Source organism: Protopterus annectens, chromosome 8.part0, assembly GCF_019279795.1.
Source record: "Protopterus annectens isolate FY-2018-M chromosome 8.part0, PAN1.0, whole genome shotgun sequence".
In the NCBI taxonomy this organism is placed as follows: Eukaryota; Metazoa; Chordata; order Ceratodontiformes; family Protopteridae; genus Protopterus; species Protopterus annectens.
The window spans coordinates 368,229,920-368,250,055 of NC_056741.1; positions in this window are offsets into that span (position 1 = coordinate 368,229,920).

Below are 20,136 nucleotides of genomic sequence, written 5' to 3' on the forward strand. Positions count from 1 at the left end.
ATTTGGAGAAAAGCTTTATGAATCCAATAATTGATTTAAGTCTGCATTGGGAGAGGCCTTCAAAATATTTTTAATGGGTGTAGACAGCTGTCTCAAAACAAGTTAAATGGCATCTCCAGTATGTAAAGCAATGCATTCTCAAGACAATCTCTGCCTTCTTCTGAATGAGGCAAAATTGGCATTTGTATAACACCAAACCAGATCCTGTTGCACAAGGCACAGCAGGCATCATAACTTGCAAGAAGTTTCAGGCTTTAAAGACAGATTAAACCACAAGGTAACACTCACTTTGTTTATTATAACCCTAGCACTACCAAATGGCCATTTCATGACAACGCCATAGTTCCTTCTGTGGTACTTACTGTTAATCATATAGGCTCAGCCAAGCACCCCTTAACTGATACTTTGCTTCTTTTTCCAGTAATTACAATCTAGGAAAGTAAACAACACAACTTGCAGTGACACTGTAGCCAGCAGTCCTTTATCTGCTGTGAGCTATAATAGCAGTTAGAGTAGAATATATGTTTAACACTTCATCTGGGAAGTGAAATATCACCTACATAAAAAATGTAAAACAAAATGAACAAGCACAGGAATGGGTTTAGTTCCAACCTCACTACCATGAGTCCATGAGTGTTGAGGAAACAATAAAAAACAGATAAACGAGTACTTTCAACCTCTTAGAGCAAGAAATATTGACAAAACCATAAATAAAAGTGGGAAAAAGGCCCAAAAATAGGGACAATTTTGAAATATTTCTCTTACAAGCTTAGAAAGTTGATAGAATAACAGGTTTTGTATTAGGATGAATTTTCTGAAGGGTTTGAAGTCTGAAACCTAAATGCCTGTCATTATTTTCTAACTTTACTCACTAATGATCTGCTACTAATTTTCTAGAAAACCACAATTGTATTAAAAATGGACCAAAAACATGAGGCCAAAATCTGGACATTCTGCAAAAATCTGTACAGTTGAGAGGTATGCCGGTGGTCTTAAAACTTCGTTGAAGAGCTCAGAAAGAATAATTTCCAAAAATCATGAAACCCAGGTAGTGTTCCAAAGCAACAAGCCTTTATTTGTCACAGACAAGAGATCTTCAGTAACAAAAAAAAAATCTGAAAAATCTGAAAATTTCTGAATTTTTGTTACTGAGGATCACTTGTCTGTGACAGTTGAAGGCTTGTTGCTTTGGAACACTACTTGGGTTTCATGATTTTTGGAAATCACTGTGACTGAGCTCATCAATTACGTTTTAAGACCACTAGTCTCTGTTTACTAGGGCGGCCACAGTGGTGCAGTGGTTAGCATTGCTGCTTCACAGCAAGAGGTTCTCCGGTTTGATCCGCAGTTGGGGTGCCTTCTGTGTGGAGTCTGCATGTCCTCCCTGTGGTTGCGTCGGTTTCCTCCGGGTGCTCTGGTTTCCTCTCACATCCCAAAGACATGCTGCAGGTGGATTGGACACTCTAAATTGGCCCTGTGTGTGTGCCTTCTGTGCAAGGTTGGGCGCTGGGCTGGCAACTCAACACCGTAAAACTCTACTGCCAATCACGAGTGGACAAGTGATCCGCTGTGGCGACCCCTAACCGGGAAAAGCCGAAAGAAGAAGAAGTCTCTCTGTTTACTACTTGGGTTTTATGATTTTTGGAAATTATTGTGACTTGAGCTCATCAATTAAGTTTTAAGACCACTAGTCTCTCTGTTTTTTATTAAATATCACCTACATCACACATTATAGACAGCCGTGGTGCAGCTGTAGCACTGTCGCCTCACAGCAAGAGGTTCTCCCGTTCAATTCTCAGCCAGAGCACCCTCTGTGTGGAGTCTGTATGTCCTCCTCTCATTCAAAAGACATGCATAAATGGGCATGCCTTCATTGAAGGTTGGGTGTCGAGCTGGCACCTTGGCATGGTAAAAATCTACTGCCAATCATTGGAGGACCGGAATTCCACTGTGGCGACCCCTAACTGGGAAAAGCCAAAAGAAGAACAATCTACATCACACATTATGAGCTGTTTTAGTATTTCTTTCACTCACTGTCTCTCTCTGTCTATTTGGATATTTAATTGCATTCACACTCATGCTTTGGCAATTAAGCACAAAAGGTTAGAGTTATAAGCTGGTTACCTGTTTTACCATCTATTGATAGGTTTGATGCCCTTGATTTCTTCTTACAAATAAGTAAGTAACTTAGAATTCACTGACAACTAAAAGACTAATAAAACAAAAAACAGCTGACGAGAAAGCAGTTCCAAAATGTACTAAAATCACAAGTACATACAAGGCTTAAAACACTTCAGTGCAAACGAAAAGCGCTTTAAGCCTTGTATGTACTTGTGATTTTAATAAATTTTGGAACTGCTTTCTCGTCAGCTGTTTTTTGTTTTTAAGTAAGTAACTTAACTAGATAGTGGTTATCTTGGCTGTATTTGGAAAGACACACAGTTATGCTTTTGTTTTGTGATGTAATAATTTTGCATCTGGAACTAGTCCAGCTGTCTCTTCCCCTGGTGAGAGTAGGGATTGGGTGTAGACAGCTGCTGGAGTGTGAATATGGTTTGAAAGTGTTTGTAGGGGAATGGGGAATGACCTCAATGGAAAGAGTGAATGGGAGTATGCTATTGGTGCCACAAAATCAATGAAATGCTTTTTCTTCTCTTTCCACAGAGAGAAACTAAAAGTGGTTGCATGAACAATATTGTTTCTTGTTTCTGGTTAGTTGCAGTAAATGAATACAATCCTGGACATTCCCATTGTCATAGGTTGTAGATGATGACCAGTAATCATGCAACTGGTAGACTGTCCAGCTCAGGGTGTTTTCTGGGACCTGGAGCATTGTGATGCTGTGGAGATGAACTTATGTACTGCCAAAGCAGAGAGCATAGAGAGGCAGTCACATTGCTGACAGAAATAGCACCTACTAATCAAATGAATCAAAGGAAATCCAAGGCTATTAGACAAGAGGTCGCATGTGCCTTGCCAATAACAACCCACAGACTCTACCAACCTTTTTAAGGAGGATAAGGCCTGTGTGTTTTGGAATGTAGTTAAGGCTATCTGTCCAATGTCTAAGCTATGTTTGAAAATATATCTGTTGTGTTGTGTGCTGTTGGAGTGGATGACATTTCTGCTGAGAAATCTTTTTTTTCTTTTTTCATTTTTTAAGAAATATCAAAACACATCAGTAAGTAAACATTGGCCAAGATAAATGGTCATTATATGTTAATGGTTAGGGGGTTTATTCTAGTTAGTGTTTCTTCTTGCAAATCTTGTTAATTGCACAAGCAGTGAAAACAATAAAATGATTCTACTGTTTCTTTTTATTAGATACCATTTTAAATGTTGGCACATTGAAAAGACTGATGTATCTGCAAGAGAAAATTAAATTCCTTTAGCAGTGACTTTTTATTGGATTTGGTGATTTCAAAACTTTCTCAATGAGTTCTGCCTGGAAAGTTGATAGTTTCCAAACATTTTTCTTGATCTGACTATCTTCATATCCTGAAGAGTTGAGATGCAGTTTTACCACTTTTTATTAGAATGAAATGATACATTTTCAAATAACATTTTAATACTGCAGTAGTAGTTGTGGGCGGGGTAGTTTGACATTAAATCTGCTGCTGTCGGCTTCCAGATTTGCTGAAAAGGAAAGTGGAAGCTTTAATAACTGCTGTCACACAGTGCTTTTGTTTTTACTGCCTATCCTTTGTCATGGACATTAGTTTAGACAGCATCATGCAGGTACACATGTGACGGATTTACATTTTGTATGTTACATACCTCTTATGGAGGAGTGCAGAAAGAATTTTCTGTTAACTAATGATTCTCGTTTTTTTTTAACTTTGCTTCTGTAAAAGAAAAGGAGAAACTTTTATTTAAAACTATGGCAGTTACTTGCCAGTAATAAAAACAAGAATGATTTGCACCAGCTGCAAACTGGTACAGCAAATGCAAGTGAGATTTGTGCTAGATGTGAGCTAGAAGGACAAATGCAGGTGCAAATCATAGAGTAGAAGCATTTCATATATATATATTAATGTTGCATTTGCTTTATACAAGAAAAAATATTTCCCCTCCAACTGTAGACTGGGGACTGAAGCTGTAGTAAGGTATTGCTGCATGTGTTAACTAGAGCAGCATGCCTGCAGAGAGTTCCAGGCGTTGAAAGTGAATGGAAATCTAATAAACCAAATACATTTTATTTTATTTTACATTTGTTTACCAGGGTGGTGCATGGATCAAAACTGACTAAAGGTATTGCATGGAGTCTAAAAATTCTATGTGTGTGTGTGTGTGTGTGTGTGTGTGTGTGTGTGTGTTTATGCCCATACATAATGGCATGTTAATGTGTTAGCATTCTTTAATGACCAAAACCTTTATAGCATCCCAAGATGGAATGTTTCATGTATTTTGCATCATTTTATCACTCTGTTTTTTAACACTGTGTTTCTAAGTATTAGTATTCCACAAGCCTACTGGAAGTGGGAAGAGTTATGTTACAGGCATTCCAATTTTCTGCTAATTAGGTGTCCAATTTTTTTCAACATTTACCTGCTTTTTAAGCATTTTAAGAGGCTTTGAACAGATTTTTGATGTCAGTAGGCTGAAAGGTCTGGACATAGCTAAAGGTAGAAACATGACAAGGGCATTATTTTCAACTAAGAAGCACGGGTCATGCAGACCTGCTGTGCTGTGTACCACATTGTCTTAACTCCACTGTGACCGTACAGGAAGCAAGGAAAGGTAGCTAGGAGGGACAGCATTCAGACAGGAAAGAATGTCACAAGTTTTTCCTTACAGAGGTTGATCCTGAGTCACACAGACCATGGAAAACTGGATAGATTTATTTTATAATGTCATAAAGTTTGGGCAGAGATTATTGGGTAGTAGCAACAAAACTGTAGATAGACCAAAAAAAGCCATCAGGTGTAATACATTATACATGAGGTGGTAGCTTCATTTCAAGCCTTTGGGAATGTTAAACTGGGGGCAAAATGTGCTGCAGAAGAAAAAATAAAATTATAAAGATCTACAGCAGGATAATATTATATTCTGGAGATCAGAATCAGAATCACATTTATTGGCCAAGTAAGTATGCATGCATACAAGGAATTTGACTGCAGTTTCAGTGACTCTCCAAGTAAGAGTTACGTAAACAACATACATACAACTATTAAGATCAAGACAAATGACATACATGCAACTATTAAGAACAAAACCAAAAAGTAAATATACATATGCATATACAGACAAGGTGCAAAGTGCAACTCAGTGCAAGAAATACTGAAATAAACTCTGAAAGAAACAGGTATTAACAATATGTTAACAATACTGCAGAATCATCAGAGGCTTGGGAAAAAGAATACCCCAGCCTAATAACTGAGTTAACTGTTTATGAACTTGATGGCCTCTGGAAAAAAACCTGTTCTCATATCTGCTTGTTTTGGTGTGTATTAATCTATAATGCCTGACTGATGGTAATAGTTCAAAAGATGGTGGCCTGGATGTGAAGGGTCGGTGATCATTTTCCCTGCCCTTTTCATGACTCTTTAATAGTACAGGTCCTGTAAGGAGAGCAAACTAGCACCAATGATACTTTCGGCAGACCTGACTATTTGATGTACGCTATTTTTGTCTTGATTAGACAGAGATCCAAACCAACTGTTGCGGATATTTTCGGCAGACCTGACTGTTCGATGTACCCTATTTTTGTCTTGATTAGACAGAGATCCAGCCCAACTGTTATGGATGAGCTGAGAAAAGACTCAATGACTGCTGTATAGAACTGAATCAACAGTTCCTGTGGGAGGTTGAACTCATCTGTCGCAAAAAGTACATTCGCTATTGTGCCTTGTTTATGATGGCCCCTACAGTGGGCTCCCACTTCAAGTCCTGGGAGATTATAGATCCCAAAAACTTGAAGGATTCCACAACTGACACAGCAGTATTAAATATAAAGAAGAGGGATAATATCGTAGTACCACTCCTAAAGTCCATTGTCATCTCCACAGTGTTAAGAGTGTTCAGTTCCAGATTATTCTGACTACACCAAAGGGCCAGCTGGTCAACCTCCTGTCTATATGCAGACACATCACCATTCCTGGTGAGCCCGATGACAGTTGTATCATCTGCGTATTTAGTAAGTTTGACAGAAGGGTCCTTAGAGGTGTAGTCATTAGTGCAGAGATCTGATGTATTGCAGCTTTAAATGTAAAGTATGCTATGGTATGTCATGTGACTGGGCTGTGCCTTCAAGCACTTTGAAGTAAAGACATGCTATAGTCTCATCTCTGTATATGAGCTTCTGCAGTCAAGGACTCTATGTGTCATTATGAACTGTTAACAGTGTCTTTTTTTTCCACTGCATTTCTGACAAGAAGGACTTGTGGGTTATTATTCAATGAAGTCTAAACCATGAGGCATAAAGTAAGATGACAGTTGCAAAAGCAAACCTAATGGTGGAGCTTATAATTAACATTTGAGTTTATCACACCCATCAACCAGGCAATATAAGGTTGTACACAGAGTGCTGCATGTAATGTTAGTGTTTTTTTAGGGAACAGGAAGGCATACTGTTGGAATGAGTACAGAATAAGACAGACAACAATGCCATTTAACTCGTTGCTTCCTTCACAACTATACTAGTCATGAAATCTTAGTCTCTGTTTAGCCTGCAAGGCCATACTCATCTTATCTGCAGAGTTCTATGTTCTCCTGAGATGAGTATGCCTGTCAGTGAATTCAGTCTAGTAAATCTTTTAAATGCAGCATTTACAGATCACAAACTAAGCATGTAGCACAGCATGTGCGCTGTATGTAAAGAATGAAAAAATGCATGCTTACATTTGGAAAAAAATAAGAAAAATAACATTTAATCCACCCAACCTGCCTTACTGTTACTGCATGCCTTTGACATCAATTGCCAGCAATATTTGTCCAACAATCATGCTTCTATACTTCCATTACAGTGCTACTTATTAAAACTTATGAGCTGTATGACAGCAGAAATTTTAACTTTTAATTAAAACAGTTTAAATGACCATTAGTGGTATTCTTAGCATATGCCAAATTTAAATTCCTTCAGACTACATGAATTTGGTGTAAAACCTGATATTCAGGAAATCACACCTCTGCATTTGAATACCCTATGCTAATTAATCTGTGCGAGTAAACAGAGGTGTGATTTTAATGCCCCCAACAAGGTCCATTTGTTTGTTTGATAAGTAGGTATTGTGAGGCATTGACTCTACATTTCCAATGCTAACAGGATAATTCTTCTTCTTATTTTGGCTTTTCCCAGTTAGGGGTCGCCACAGCAGATCATCTGTCCGTTCATGATTGGCAGTGGAGTTTTACGGTGTCGAGTTGCCAGCCCGGCGCCCAACCTTCCACAGAAGGCACACACATGCACACACTCACACCTAGGGCCAATTTTATAGTATCCAATCCACCTACTGCATGTCTTTGGGATGTGGGAAAAAACCAAAGCACCCGGAAGAAACCCACACGACCACAGGGAGAACATGCAGACTCCGCACAGAAGGCACCCCAGCTGAGAATCGAACTGGAGAATCTCTTGTTGTGAGGCGGCAACACTAACAGGAGAATAAGAATGTAAAATTTCAAAGATGGCAGAACAAACACCATACACAGGATTTTCAAGATTTGTGAAGACTGTTTGGAATGTGAACTGACATCTCAAGCAATATAAAGTAAATATTCATTTGATCTGTGATTGTGTCTTTTTATACCTGTGCTTTTTCAGTTCAGTGTGTCTGCAATAGTTTACATTTCATTCCTCTCTGGTCAGCATCATCTGCAGAAAGAATGTATGTCATTTTACCACATATCGTTGCCCTTCTTTTGTGAGGTGTGTGAAGATATGTGAAGGCTGTCAGCCTAGTTAGATAGAATTTTGTAGATAATTCTGTCATTTGTAAATATTAATGTAAACCACATGCTTGTTCTCTTAAATGTAAGAAAATTATGGTAAATGTTGAACTTCAAAAATGTAACCGCTTTGCACTCTGCTGGAGGAAAGCTGATAAGTCAAGCATTCTATAATTGTTTGATCTCAAAACTCGGAGCCGAGATGTCTGAATGAAGGACTTCTTCCTATTGTTTTGAGACCAGAGTTAATGGCTGGAACTACATGCATAATGTCTTTTATTGTTCTGGCTTCCTAACCAGCTGCAAAATCAAAAGGGCTGTTACACTCTGAGTTTCTGTTAGCCTTGGAAACAGAGACTAATGATGTAATCTGAAATGAGTCAGTGGTACTGTGTTATCAATTTAAGGAAAGAGAGAGAGAATCAGGGCATTTTGCATTTGTTTTCAGAACTGACAACATCACCAGCTCTGCCTTGCTCTATATGTAAGATTATTTTAGAACTGTGTTTGCTCTTAGATATAGATAGGAAATAGGAAGTCTAGTCTAGCTGTTTTTCTGTACTGATGTCAGAACTTTGCCACTGTATTATTTTAAGCATTTTCCTATGATCTCTGAACTCTTGACTAGCACTGTGTAGTAAAAAGTATTGCCTTATTATTTATTATTAAATATTTTGAAACCTTTCAACTGGGACTGCTTTATGTTTTATGCAAAGATTATTTAAGCAGAGTACATTGAATCTATATAGTGATACTGTACAAAGCCACTCCAAGTAACACTTACCATTTGGATAATAATATTGCACAGTAATAATTGGACACCCTTTGATAAGGGCCTTATTAGTAGCTGATATTAGTGGTTGGTGGCAAGTGGTACTACCGTATAGTCTGGGCAGAAGGGGCATAGCAGTTTAGCAGTAAGAATTAATGCTAAAATCTACTAATAAACTTTATTTTGTACTCCTGGGTTTTATCCCATTTGCCCACTCTGTGAGAAAGTTGCCTAGGTAGATAGTGCTTCTAGGTTCGCACTGAAAAGATGTACTTGTCTGAAGTGGAAAAATCTAGTTAAAACATTGCTAATAAAAGAGAGTCCAAAGGTAGCACACAAGCTGTTTAGGAGATTTTTTTTTATTCTGGATATACACACACACACTCTTAGTGAGGAAGTTATAGCTGTAATACTACTATTTAAATGAGGAGGGAGGAAATGCTGTACTACAAGTTAAGTTGTAGCTTCTGATTTTTCTGTTACATTGGCTAAATCTAAGGTTCTGTTAGAACCCTACATATATGGAAGTATTGCTGAATCAGAGAGTAATAGTTCAACTGTTTTTTTTTTTTATTCTAACCTCTGGTTATTGCCTAAGCTTATTTATCTGTTCTTGAGAGAGTATCAAAATCATGTGGTTAGTTTTTCTTTTTGGCCCATGTTTCTACCTCTCATTATCCATTGTTCTCTTTCTGCTTTTGACACACTTATTTCCTCTTTTAGGATAGCAAGAAATTGGCAAGTATCTAGCAACAGATGGGAAAATATAATTATTGGTTCTGCTTAAGTGAGGTTGAACTCCAGGAAAGCTAGACCCAAAGAGAACACCATACTGGGATAGAAGTTGTAATTCTTTTGTTTATGCAAGGATAGAAACCTGAATGTGGACTGAACTACCCCTAACTGGGAGTGGAGGTGTGTAGTGATATCTCATGCATGTAAATGCACACACATGTGCACGCTCACACACACACACACACACACACACACACACACACACACACACACACACACACACACACTTCCATTCATGTTACCAGGAGTATCTTTTCTAAACCCATACTAATTAATTAAATAGCATGTATATAACCATTGCATCACCTTCTAGTGTTTACTAAAGAGTGTCCACTAGAGCATGACAGCTATGAGAAAAATCCCATAGCCTCCACAGATCCTAGAGTGCTACTAGAATTAATCACTCAGAGTCTTTTCGTCTAGCCAGTTCCTCTAGTGATCAGAGCATGCACTTGAACCTCTATCTCCTAGATGACAGACAAGGATTTATCCTATTATATTATGGGATGGCCAGTATATATTTGGTTTTATTAGACTCTTCTATAAGAAAGTTATCTCTGAGTCACATTAAGACTTTGCCCAAGTGATTTTGCAAATTTGCAGTAATCTTTGAATGTGATTGCTTAAAAGCCTGGTTTGAGAATTAGCATGTAGTCACCTTATAAATTAAATGTTAAACATTCTGGATGAGAAGAAAGACAGAATATGGGTAGTGAGAAAAGAACAGAGCTAGAACTTAATCCTGGGGAACACCTACTGTGTTATTTTCTTGGTTCTTAGAATGAGATAGTTACATAACCAAAATGCATTTAAGCAAAATATCACTTTAGGAGAATGCTCAAAAATAAATAAATTAATAAAAATAAATCCATCTCAAATGGACTCAGCTAAGATGGCTGCCATATTCACCTGGGACTTTTATCAGCATCTGAGCAGTTGCATAGGAAAGTCAGTACGTATCTGCTCCAATAAAATTGTAAATTCAGGAATAAACCTTTCTGGTGAAACTCCCATATTAATAAGGTGTACAACAAAAGAAGGAAAAAAATGAAAAGTTGCAAGAAATCCCCTCAGTGAGACATGTCAGTGAGAAACTTAAGAACACTATTAGAAAATGTAAAGCAGCATATTTGCTTAAGGTTGCTACAGATTCCAAAGGGAAGCATCAGTCGTTCTATATTTATGTTAGAAAATTAAAGAATAATGTTCAACAGTGCACTGAGCTTATCCATAATAATTTTAACCATTCTGATCCCAGGAGTATAGCTAACATATTAGTAGTCACATTTAGTGATAATTGTACTACTCTTACCCACATTTTTGCCCCCACTATACCCACATATTTAGTTTCCCCGTGATCACCTTGAAACATGTCTTAGAATCCCTTTCCAAGGATAAAAATAATACTTCCATGAGACCAGACAACATACCAAGCTACATTCTCATCTGTGCCAAGAATCCACTATCCAAGTCTCTAAGGAAACTGTTCATCCTCATTCTATCTACAGGGTTTGTTTCTGACTCCCGGAGAGTAGCCACTGTGATTCCCAAACAAAAGGGTGGTCCCTTTAAAGTCCCAGCTAATTACTGACCCATCAGCATCTCCAGCCTTATATGCAAAGTCATGGAAAGTACAATAGCAGAACTCCTTTATCTAGACCTAAGCAACTTAACTGATTTAGATCTCAGTCAGTTTCTTTTTGTGAATGGCAAGTCCTGAATCCTGGACCTAGTAAACTTCTTTGAAAAGGTTACAGTAAAGGGTCTGTGGACAGTGATCATACAGAACAGAGTGCTCATCTCAACCTTGCAAAGGCTTTTGACACCATTTCCTGTGGTATTAATGAAAAGTTAGACAAACTTATTGTAAACTCTTACATTGTCTACTGGATTGCAAATTCAGATTCTGAAAGTTGTTTGTTCCCGCTCTGAATATAAATTTGTTAGTAGAGGGCCACCACAGGGATCAATTCAGGGCCTTCTCCTGTTTGACATTTAATTTGCAGACATACAAGATACTATTGCAGAAATGTGGTTGACCATGTTTGATACAAAACATCTTTAGCAAGAGCTGGACTATGCATATGTATGGTGAATCAGTAGTGGTATCAAACTAAATGAAAAAAGGGTAGCTTAGTAGCATTTGTCAAAAAGGCTGTTCCCATCTCATATGTTATAAATGGTACTCCTCTTCAGATACAGCCATAACATATGTTGGTACCTATATGATTAGCCTTGTCTCATTCAGTCATCATGTTTTCAGCCATATCTCTCAACTACTTAGTACAAGACACCTGGGCATAGTCTAATATAATGGGGGGGGGCAAAGGCTCCAAAATAGGGGCAGATTTTAAATATTGCTCTTATAAACTTTGAAATTTGGTAGAATAGCAGCACATGTGTTAATATGCATTTTCATAAGGATATGAAGTCTGATGCTTAAATCTATGTCATTATTTAGGGACTTCTATCCTTATTGACTTGCCAGAAAACCACACATTTTATGAGGAACAGAACAAAAATATGAAGTAAAAATCTGGACATTCTGTGGAAATCTGGACAGTTGAGAGTATATTTCCACACCAGTCAGGAAATCCTTCTATCTAGCCCAGTTAATTTCTAAAGGAATATCTTCAAGATCCAGAAAAGTACTCTTCTCTTATCAGACACATCAGTGAATACAGTGACCTCTTTGGTATGTACAAATCTAAGCATATCCACTCATCTGGAAAGAACCAAGAAAATTACAGCTCTTAAATGCTTCAAGTTCCATGACAGATTATCTCCTTTTTCTCACTAGCCTACGTGTTGGTGTGAAGTAATCTGTGTCTTGCTTTTTGACCCATGAAAGATCCAGTCCTACTGGACCTCCTATTTCTTTGCAAAAACAGTGACTCTACAAACACCCACACTAAGGACTCAAATTTGCACCAACAAACAACCAAGACTCACTGGAGCAATAGGTTCCTAACTCAATGTATTTCTATCCTATGGAATAAGCTATCACTACAGATCAAACAAAAGCACTACTTTGGCTAACTTTCAGGCTACTCTTGATAAATGAATGGGTAGACACAAATTTACACCAAGATCCTTACATACAATCCTGCTCAGTTTGGGAGATGAGCACTACTATATGCTTGAAAAGGGTGGTGAAAACTTTTAAGATTGTGTGGTTACAGATGTATAAAGTTATATATGGATGGGCATCTTATGGTCCCTGTGATCAATTGCCTAATATGTTCCTAAATAAATAAAGAAAAATTAAAGTGTTAGGTAAAGTAGGTGGCAAATCCCCAAAACACCTCACAGGAAGCATGACCCCTCTCCAGTACCCCCTTATTTAATTTAAGGAAAGTAACACACGTCAAGGATAAATTAACAAACTACTCTAAACTGGCCATTCACTTAAGCCTAATTCAACTATGTGCACATTTACCATCCTTACACTAATTACTACTTTATTCAGTATACTGTGTGGATTTGGTAATTGATTAACCAGTTTGTTGTGTGTTTTTACCATATGATCTTTTTTATCAGTGTCTTTTTGTAAAGCTGGGTTGAGACCTGAGATCATTGTCACTGCTGAAAAAGTTCTACACTGAAGTAGCTCACCTATATACTTACTTTGGATAATAATAAACGGAGAAGTAATGGAACATCATGAGTAATGCATGCAAACAGCATTCTTAATAATGAATCAGCAGTTATCCATGTGACAATTTCTACATGAAAAAATTGCTCGTGTTCTTCAGTATTTAAAATAAATCTCAGTTAATTTAAATGTTGTGAAATCTATCCCACTAGGTAAATAATCTCTGTAAGCCAAATGCAGACTGATATTTCTAATAATCAAAGTTTTCACTTTGTGCAGTTATTAGATGACTATCAGATGATTACAAAAAGTGGTAATCATTCATTGCAAGTATTACATTCTATCATTAAAAAATTCAATAATCTGAAATACAGTCTTTACAATGATGCAGGCTCTGCCTTAATCAATTTCATTCTTCTCTTCTCTGCAAAGGATACACTTTCCACTTTTCACATAATTTCAGAATACGAAAGTCTTGTGCAGTACAATGCTTTCATAAAAGGCTAATGACCGTTATTGGCATTCAGCATTTAATGCTCAAAGACTTTCTGTAGTGATTTAATTTGTTGTCTACTTGTGTCACCGTGCCTATTGTTTGCTGAAATATGCAGGTCAGACTGCCAGAGTAACAATGTATGCTATGTTGCATGCAATACATTCTGTGCCAAAGGCTGGAAATCAGGTCAACAAAACCATATCAGCTGTTATACTGGAAAATAATACAGCATCATCCCTGACAATGTCTGTTGTAATATACTGACTCATGTCTAGGTCTGTCATGATATACTGATTCACGTCTAGGTCTGTCATTGACTTAGACATGGGGAAACATGGAAATTAAATGACAGGAAGGTGTGGTATTTACTGATGGGTTTAGAAAATGAGTGCGGCATGATGGTTGTGCTGACAAGTTCGTGCAACTCCAAAATAAGAGCCATTAACTTAAAATATTATAAAAACACCACATGCATGTGCAGACAGTGTCAGTGTTGCTGAAAATGGCAGATCCCTGGTGTAGAACTCCTGAATATACCCGCATCAGGCAGCATATGGGCAGAGAATGAGTAAGAATGGAGATGATAATTCAAGATTTATGCACAGACAAGAAGACAAATCCCAAAAGCAGGCTTTAGCAAATAATTATTAATAGAGGAAAAATGCAAGTACCTAGAGGTATTTCCCGTGTTCAATGTTTATGTAATATCACAGTGGATATGTTTAAGGTGGTGAGGTGATTCCCCTATGTTTTGTCACACACTCATTTGCTCAAGAAATGCAGGTGATGTTGTTTAGGTTCAATGGTACAGATAGCTGAGTGGTACAAATGTTGATGGTATGTTTCTTCAAGACAAGTGAGTCGGATTAGAGGAGTAAGAGTATTTGTGTTTGTTTGTGAGTTAGGGTTAGGGTCAAGGTAGATGAGGGGTATGTGTGTTCATTTTAGGGTTAAAGTTAGGTGAGGGATATATGTAGTGCTGTTAGTGTGTGTTTGGGCATGTTTGTATGTGCTAGTGTGTCTTGTGTAGTGACACTAGTACAGGAAGGTTTTTAGCAAGGTGACAGATAGGGTTAGGTTGGGGAAAGGATAACAGTAACACTTTTCAGCCAGATCTGAGACTAGTGTTATGGGGTGTATTACTGTTAAGATCAGGAAAGGAAATCATTTTCCAATCTTGATCTTTTTAGTTTATTATTTAGTGCATTCGATATTCTGTATATTCCACAATATTTATGCCAGTGCTTTCGTTCGATATTAAATATGTTTGATCAAACATAATAGAATTGGAGAGGTATATGGGCACTAGCCTACTCCTCCATGATATAGACAATGTACATGTTGTCCCCTGAAAAAGAAAAAAAAGGCTGCTTGTGTGTCTCACTTGCTCTGGGTTTAATAAATTGAGCTACTTTATTTTATTGTAATTTTGTTTACCTGTATAGAGCACTGATCACATTTACCTGTTGCAGGCTTAGCCCAGGTTGCTAACCTATTCATAAGAGTAACCTCTTTATCCTATGATCCTATAATAGTAACAGCAACTTGTAGTCCCAAATACATTCCTTATTTGGGCTCAAGTAGCTGCATTCTAGACAGCAGGAAGAAGTCTGTATGGTTAGAATGCATACACAAAATACAGACCTAGTACACTCAGGGACACATGATATAGTGTGCAGGCAGCCTGCCATGGATCAGCAAAACCTCAACAGATAATAGGTACTGCAGAAAACAATAGAACTGTAGACAGCAATTCATAAAATATGCCACCAATACCCTCACCTGATATGGAAGCATCACACACTAGCCAACTCTCCTGAGGTATGTTGAAAGAGAGAGAGAGGGGGAAAGAGAGAGAGAGATAAAGATAAGGGCCTGCCAGTAGATAGAACATTTCCTCACTTATACCAAAACAATTGACAGTGCAATCCACTTGCAGGACCTTTTGGGATGTTGTCACCTGACATCTTCCTCCAACATATCAAGATGATTAGTATGATAATGCAATATCAAAACAAAAGCCATATCACCAAGCTCTCCATTCCTACTACAAGTCCTTTACAGCCTGTTCACTCAGTATCTCTGCTTGGTATTTTTTCGATATGATAGTTTACTGGGATGGATGACTTCCTGAAGGATATGATTATTATTATTACTATGATTATTATTATTATTATTAGTAGTAGTAGTAGTAGTAGAAGTAGTAACATTATGCATTTATTGGCATTGAGTTTTAGTCCATTGCTCTGACATAAGCTATTTGTCTGAACCAGCCTTTCCTGGAGAACATTAGCGTTGGCAGGGGATTCTATGGTTGCTGCCAATTTGCAGTCATCTGCAAATATGGTCAGCCAGAGGACCTTGACATTTGCCTTGACTTCAGAGAAGTAAGTGCCAAAAAGGAGCAGGCCCAGAATCAATCTGTGAAAGACTCCACTTATGACTCGCCTCTTTGTAGAGGCCATTTGTTTATCAGAAAACCATAGTGGGGAGAGAGTCCCATTTTCACTGGAGGCCCAGGGAGTAGAGTTCCACAAAAATACAATGTACTACAGCAGATATACAGCAATTATAAAACATCAACTTGATAGTACAATAAATATAGTATTTTAAACACCTTTAATGTTTAAATTAAAATACTAGACTAGAAGAAAAGTGTTATAATTATTTAAGCTACTAAAATTAAGAAATATATTACAGTATGTAATTGCAGGTCAAAGGCAAACAGATAAGAAACAGAGTAATATTTTAGATATTATTTTAAGAAGTCTCTTAGTGAGACTGAGCATTCTATATTCTGTCTTGGGCCTGACAACAAGAAGGACTGTTCACTATATCATCTACCTTGCCTATTAAGTAAGTAGGGAATAGTGATTCTTTTAGATTCAGTCAGGAATATAGTGAAGCTTAGTTTAGATATTGGTTTTCTTTAGTTGTCTGAGTCTCTCCTGCAATGCTATTTTAAATATTTCCTGTGATTTTTGAACTACAATGTCATTGTGAATTGACAGCTGGTATTGTCTCGTTCATTTATTATTTACTATTTATTATTAAATATATTGAAATCTTTCATTGTGGCTGATCTATTTAGAGATGTGTAAGTTTTAAGACTATTTGCATATTAATTTGATGACATTGTGAGGGCCACTCCTAATAGCCTGCTCTTCATCAAACTACAATTTGTATTAATATTAATTTCCCTCAGTAAAATTGAACAACCTTTGTTAAGGGCCTTAAAGTAGCTGGCAAGGGTTCTGGTGGCAGTGATAACTACCATCAGAACCCTTGCCAGCTACTTTAAGGTGAGGGCTCTGGTGGTAGTTATCACTGGCATCAGAACCCTTGCCAGCTACTTTAAGGAAAGGGTTTTAGTGGCAGTGATAATTACCACCAAAACCCTCACCGTAAAGTAGCTGGTAAGGGTCTGGTGGCAGTGATAACTACCTTATAATCTGGGCTAGTGGAGGCATAGTTAGTAAACCTGTGGCAGTCTTTCCCAGATGAGTGTGTGTGTGTGTGTGTGTGTGTGTGTGTGTGTGTGTGTGTGTGTGTGAGAGAGAGTGAGCAAATCATATCTCAAAGAGTGTGTATCAGCTACTTTGGCAGGGACACAAAGTACTGGTTGAACAGAGAGAGTGTTGGAGGACTTGTCTTGGAACTCTGGCTAAGGTCTCAACTCTATAGCTGTGCCAGTGGGGAGTCTTATTGGGGATCTGGAGAAAGAGAGAGGAACTAGCCCTGGAATGACTGTGTTCCCTGTATGCTATTAAGGGAAAATTGTGCTTGATGCAGAGAGCTGCATCTGGAAATACTGGGTGTGTGCCTGTTATCCTGAAAGTTAACATCCCCCACAGGTGCCAGTGGTGAGGATTTAAGCTCCTTGATTACTGGCCCACTGGAGGGTCGTTACATATTTTTTGGCAGTGGTGGGATCACCACATCACATACCGGTGAACAGTGTTTTGGATATTGAACTCCTGTAGCCTGTTAGCAGTCTGTTAGCAGTGGTCACTAAAAAAGGTGTTTGTACTCTCAATCAGCCACATGGTAGGTATTCAGAGTTTCATATCACAATAGTTTTATCTTTAGTTAGCTTAGTTAGTCAGGGAGAGCAGGCAAGGATGTCAATGGAAGATTAAGGAAATCTGACAATGAGCCAGTTGGCTGAGATGTGCCAAGCCTGAGGACTAGTGCATGCCAACCTGACTAAAGGGGAAATAATTGCATCCTTAATCACAACTACTTCACAGACTAGCAACCAGGAAAACAGCCAAACAGGCCTTGGGGATGTACATCTCTCAGAAAATAGTTTGATGTTTCCTCAGAAGACTTAAAATTCCATCTGGAGTTAAAGAGACCTGAACTGGAAGCCAGACGTTTGGAACTAGAATCAGCAGAGAGACTACAGCATTAGGAGGCTGAAGAAAGTAGAAAAAAGTGGAATAAGAATCACCAGAGATACTGAGACATCTGGAAGATGCAGAAATTAAGAGGCAGAGGCAACATGAAAATGAAATGCTGATTCTTCCCCAGGGTCGTGGAAGTAATGGGGAATGGAGTAACCATACCCCAGAAGCAATAAACATCAGTACATTTCTTCCTCAGTACCAAGAAGGTAATAATTTTGATGGTTTTATTCATATGTTTGATACAGTATGCAAACAGTTGAATGTTGACCAAGGGCTCTGGGTACAGTTTCTCACCCCCTTACTCCGTGGTAAAGCTGTAACTGTTGTTTCTAAATTGTCAGGTGCTGATTGTTTAGCATATGATCAAGTTATGCACTGTTTATTGCAATGTTTTAAGTTAAGACCTGAAGCTTATAGAAAAAAGTTTCGTGAGCATAGACACAAGGCTTATGAAAGTGTATGTGATTATATTGCTGAAGTAAGCACTCATTTTCAAAGGTGGGTGAGCAGAAGTCAGGTCACCAATTTTGAAAAGCTGTCAGACCTTTTGGTGAGGGAAAAAGCCCTTAGCACTTTGCCTGCTGACATGAGAATCTCGTTGCAGACAGGGAATGCAACTCTGCAGATGAGTTGGGGAAAAAAGGAGACCAATACCTAGCAATCAGGGCATCACTGCACAGGAAAGGGATACCCGTACTGCACATGGGTATAAGGGAATCCCTTGTGGGCAGTTTAAACTGTCCCAACAGATTATGCCAGTAATAGGGGAAGCCACTAGTTCAGGTACATGGCTGGGATTAAGGTTAAGTATTTTAAATGTAGCCAGTGGGGCCAGGTATCATACAGATGTCCACCGAAGAAAGGTGGGGAACAAAAGGTGGGAGAGCCAGCAAGTGGGAATAACAGAAGGCCAGTGATAAGTTATCTGGAGACAACAAGGGTACCAAACTACCACAGGAGGTTATATCCTATCTTAGTAGATGGGAAACATGCCACTTCTAAGACAGACACAACCTAACCATTGTGAAGCCTGCAATCATTAAAGAGGAGCACTACTTACTTAGGCAGTATACTCCATTCAGAGCTTTAGGAGGGAGCCCATACCGAATGCCTTTGGTTAGGGTTCACCTTGACTAGGAGGGTGGAGAAGGAAGCAGGTGAGTAGGTGTGTTTGAGGATATCCCTGCAGATGCCCTGATAGGGAATGATTTTTATAATGCAGTACCTTGTGTGCATGCAGTTACATGCAGTCAGGCTTGGAGACAGGCATGTGGGTCTGGTAGCCTGAGGGGTACCCAGATGGACGGCACCCTTGAAGCCAGGACTGATGAGGTGGCTACTTCAGGGAGGGAGCAATCCTGTAGCAGTGAAACTGAAGGTGGGCCACAGCTGCTGGTGGGTACTGATGTTCCCTTGGACAGAGTGACTGCAAGGGCAGAGGTGAGTAGTAGCAACCCGGCTGACAGTGAGGCACCACTGTCAGAGGATAAAAGACTTTCTGTGTAAAGGGTGCTGGGAAGGGTTACAAAGAGAGAGCATTGAGACAGGATCAGCTCTCATAAACTACATTACATGGCTTGAGGGAGGTTGCAAGGGAGGCACCTGATTCTCAGTGGCAGTGATAATTACCACCAAAACCCTCACCGTAAAGTAGCTGGTAAGGGTCTGGTGGCAGTGATAACTACCTTATAATCTGGGCTAGTGAAGGCATAGTTAGTAAACCTGTGGCAGTCTTTCCCAGATGAGTGTGTGTGTGTGTGTGTGTGTGTGTGTGTGTGTGTGTGTGTGTGTGTGTGTGTGTGTGTGAGAGAGAGAGAGTGAGCAAATCATATCTCAAAGAGTGTGTATCAGCTACTTTGGCAGGGACACAAAGTACTGGTTGAACAGAGAGAGTGTTGGAGGACTTGTCTTGGAACTCTGGCTAAGGTCTCAACTCTATAGCTGTGCCAGTGGGGAGTCTTATTGGGGATCTGGAGAATGAGAGAGGAACTAGCCCTGGAATGACTGTGTTCCCTGTATGCTATTAAGGGAAAATTGTGCTTGATGCAGAGAGCTGCATCTGGAAATACTGGGTGTGTGCCTGTTATCCTGAAAGTTAACATCCCCCACAGGTGCCATTGGTGAGGATTTAGGCTCCTTGATTACTGGCCCACTGGAGGGTCGTTACATATTTTTTGGCAGT